Raw genomic sequence first — 4087 nt, 5'->3', positions numbered from 1 at the left:
TGAGTGGAGGCAGGTGAAGGAGGTGATGTGAGGGAGGTGAGGTGAGGTGATGTGAGGGAGGTGAGGGAAATGAGGTGATGGAGATGAGAGAGGTGAGGGGTGTGAGGTGAAGGAGGCAAGGGAGGTGAGGTGAGGGACATGTGGTGAGGTGTGGGCAGTGAGGTGAGGGAGGTGAGGTGAGGTATGTGAGGGAGGTGAGGTGAGTTAGGTGAGGGAGGTGAGGAGAGCGAGGTGAGGGAGGTGATGCGAGAGAAGTGAGGTGAGCTGAGGGGGGACAGAGGAGGTGAGGGAGGTGACGGAGGTGAGGTGAGGGATGTGAGATGAGGTTAGGTAGGAGAGGAGAGGTGTGGGAGATAATGGAGGAGAGGTGAGTGATGTGATGTGAGGTGAGGGAGGTGAGATGAGGTGAGGGAGGTGAGGTGAGTTAGATTATGGTGGTGAGTTGAGTGAGGTGACGGAGTTGATGCTAGAGAAGTGAGGTGAGTTGTCGGGGACACGTGAGGTTAGGGAGGTGACGGAGGTGATGTGAGGGATGTGAGATGAGGTTAGGTAGGTGAGGAGAGGTGTTGGAGAAAACAGAGTAGAGCTGAGTGAGGTGATGTGAAGTGAGGGAGGTGAGGTGAGGTGAGGGAGGTGAGGGGGGTGAGGTGAGGGAGGTGAAGGAGGTGAGATGAGGGAGTTGAGGTGAGGTGAGGTAAGTGTGATGAGGTGAGGGAAGGAGGGAGGTGAGTTAGGTGAGGWGACGGAGGTGAGGTGAGGGAGGTGAGGTGAGGTGAGAGAGGTTAGGTGATGGAGGTGAGGTGAGGGAGATGAGGTGAGGGAGATGAGGTAAGGGAGGTGAGGTGAGAGAGGTGAAGTGTGGGAGGTGAGGGAGGTGAGGTGACGTAGGTGAGGTGAGTTGAGTGAGGTGAGGTGTGGTGTGGGAGGTGAGGGAGGTGAGCGAGGTGAGGGAGGTGAGCGAGGTGAGGTGAGGGAGGTGTGGGAGCTGAGGTGAGCATGGTGAGGGAGGTGAGGTGACGGAGGTGAGGTCAGGTCAGGTAAGAGGTGTCTCTTACCTGGAGTAAAAGTTGTCTTGGGACTTTAAGGCTGTGACTGGAGGGGCCTCCCCAGCTCCCACTACCCGCTCGTTCCACAGTCCCCGTGGAGCCTCCCTGGAAGCCCCAGCCCGTCCACACTGAGGCGGCATCCAGCAGCACTTAGAAGCCTTATCATCTTTTGTGTCTGGTATCCGGGAGTCAAGGTGCTTTGGGTGCCCGAGCAGGAAGCTTGGGCGATGGCGGAAGCAGGAAGAAACTCTTGAGCACAGGTTCTTGGGATCCACGGAGCAGCGCATGCACATGCGATGGCTGCCTACTTAGCTGGCTTGCTTGTCTGTGGGGAAAAGCGAGGTGGAACAGGGCCTGTGTTCCTGAGGGGCTGAGAATCAAGGCAGGGATAGAAGAAAGGGGACAGGCCCACATCCCCTGAGCCCACGCTGGCGCCCACTCACCTTTGGGGAAAATACGATTGAAAAGTGCCCGCAAGAATCTCTTCAGATGCCTCCAGAGATGAGGGAAGAAGGGGAGGGGGGAGGCAGGGAGCAGGGTGAGCCCTGAAATCCAACCCTTGTCCGGCCACACCCCCGCAGTCCTCCCACCTCAGCCCCTTCAAGACCCCAGGGCTCCCCCAACCCCGCTGCACAGATCCTGCCCTGACCATAGTCACCACGTTCATCCCCACGTTGAGCAAGATGAAGCTGACCAGGATCAGAAGAATTGAGTCTCCTTGCTCCTGGCATTTCCTGGGGATGGGGCCAGGATACGGCTCGGCTCAGTAGTAGCTTTGCTCACCCATGGTCGGGGGTCCCAGGACTGCCTGTGCCCCCTGCCCTCCACTTTTAACTGGGAGCCAGCCTGGGTCATAATGGGGCAGGTGGTGAGGTCACAGTGAGGGAGGGGGAAGAAAAAGAGGGCCCAGGGTGGCATTCCCTGGTAACCAGGGTCAGGTAAGCTGAGCCTGGACAGTCAAACAGGGCCCGGAGGCCGGCACACCTACCCTCGCGCAGTCAGGCATTCGCTCACCGCCCGCTGACTCACTTGTTCAAATGACACATTCCATCTCTTGGCCCCTCCTGAGACTAGGAAGACCTTGGCCTCAGAGTCCTGCGGAAGGCCTGGCTGGAGTCCAGAGCCTCAGCCTTCTTCATGCCCTTCACTGGGTCTGGAGCTGGACCTGCCCAGATGTGGAATCTCCCAGTTTGGAAGCAGCTTCTTGTATGAGGCTCTTTAGGGACAGGAGAGCTAAGACACAGAGGAGGTGCCCAGAGACCAGGGGTTTGGAGTCTGCAGCTGCAGATGTACTTAGTGCATGGTATAGGACCAGGAGGGGCCTGCTGGCAGGATTGTGACCACTAAACCAAGGGGACCCTCAGGCCAAGAAGGGGACACTGGCTTCTTATTGCAGGAAGCCAAGGGCAGGAACCCAGGCTGGCAGAAGAAGTGGTGCTTCCAAGCCACAGACCACCAATGTTTCCTGGACTCTGGCGCTCTTTATTAATCTCTCCATGCCCTGCTGCCCCCTGCCCCCATTTGCTGCTGGTAAGTTCATTTACCCAGGCTGGCTCACGTGCAGAGAGGGCCTCGAGGCCGAGGTGGAAGGTAGCAGCGAGTTGGCCCGCGCTTGGCTCTCCTGCACTTGCCGCTTCAGCTCCAGGCTGTCATATACCTGGTATTTGGCATTGCCGCCGGGGTTCCGGCTGAGTGGCATGAAGGTGGGCGGGGGTGGAGGGCGCTCGGTAGCCTGGAGGTCAGGCAAGGGCTGGGAGGGGTGGAGGAGCAGCGCTGAGCTGGGAGCCAGGGCCCGCTTGTACGAGGCCTCGGCCAGCACCGTGAGGGAGGCGGAGGTGGCCAGAGGGCGCTGCACGGGCAGCATCTCAGCCCATTCGGCCGCCCGGTGCCGCACCTCGTGGGGATCCTGGGAGTAGTTCAAGTGTCCCGTGGAGAGGTGTGGCCTGCGGTTGGGCCCGCTGTGAGCACAGCTGGGGAGGCTCCGTCTGTGGGCCGTTCGGGTGTTGCGCTGCAAGGCTTCGGGCCAGCAGCACCGAGGCACGAGAGCGGATGAGGCTCAGAGCCCTCCAGAACCAGACTCCACCGTGGGCGCGGTTGCTGTCCGTGCGGCCCGTGAGCCCCTCGACCTGCACCTGGCCGCCACCACTGGCGCCCAGCCCCGGCGCCGCCACCTGTGGGCCAGTGTGTCCCTCCACAGCTACCTCCCACAAAAGCCCCCACTCCACTGTGTCGCCGCGGTCGGGGGCGGGAGCGGGATCGAGGGCAGGGGCCGCTTCCCCTGGCCTGCCGGCCACCAGGGGCGGGGTCCTGAGCTCGGCAGGTGGCGGGGGGGCAAGGGTGGCCTAGCTGGCGCTAAGGGGCCGTGGCGACTCAATGGTGGATCCCAGTGGCTTCGGGCCAGCTGCTGTCGGGCAGGAGGGCCCGCCGGGCTGCGGCTGCACTGAGCCTAGCGCCGCGTGGGCGGGCAGGCGGGATGCCCAAGGGACCGCGGGCCCCGGGCCCTGAAGCCTCCGGGGCCACGTTCCCGTGAGCGACGTGCGGGATCTGGGGCGGGGCGCCAAGCGCCGAAGGGTTTGCTGGGTCACGCCCGCCCTGGGCTGGGACGTCGCCAACCCTTCCGCCACCGCCCGATACCTGAGACTTCCGTTCCCCCTGCCTGGGCGGGCTGGCCGCCAGGCTGGCGGTAAGGCGCAAGCGCCAGCGAAACTGGGCCTCAAGAGGCAGCCCGCGGCCCCCGCCCCCGTCTACGGCCATACCACCCTGAACGCGCCCAATCTCGTATGATTCTCGTGAAGCTAAGCAGGATCGGGCCTGGTTAGTACTTGGATGGGAGACCGCCTGGGAATACCGGGTGCTGTAGGCTTTTTGCCTCCCGCTCCGCCTTCTCCTTTACTCGCCCGCGGCGGGGGCCGCCGGCTCCGCCCCCGCCGGGCCCCGCTGCAGGCCCCACCTCCTCAGACCCCTCCCACCACGGCGCGCGCCGGAGGGGAACACGGAACGAATCAGGTAGGACGCATTTTCCTTTCTTCCTTCTTTTCTCT

General features: G+C 62.5%; 1 pseudogene; it reads left to right on the top strand.

The window, feature by feature from the left end:
• The first annotated feature begins 3788 nt into the window (after positions 1 to 3788).
• LOC113617087 (uncharacterized) lies at positions 3789 to 3909 on the top strand (annotated as a pseudogene).
• Positions 3910 to 4087: the final 178 nt, after the last annotated feature.

This window comes from Aethalodelphis obliquidens, unplaced genomic scaffold (assembly GCF_003676395.1).
Source record: "Aethalodelphis obliquidens isolate GAN/ISIS:26980383/991018 unplaced genomic scaffold, ASM367639v1 scaffold1742, whole genome shotgun sequence".
Classification (NCBI taxonomy): domain Eukaryota; kingdom Metazoa; phylum Chordata; class Mammalia; order Artiodactyla; family Delphinidae; genus Aethalodelphis; species Aethalodelphis obliquidens.
Note: the sequence above shows the minus strand (reverse complement) of the source record. Positions and strands in the feature narration are given on the sequence as shown.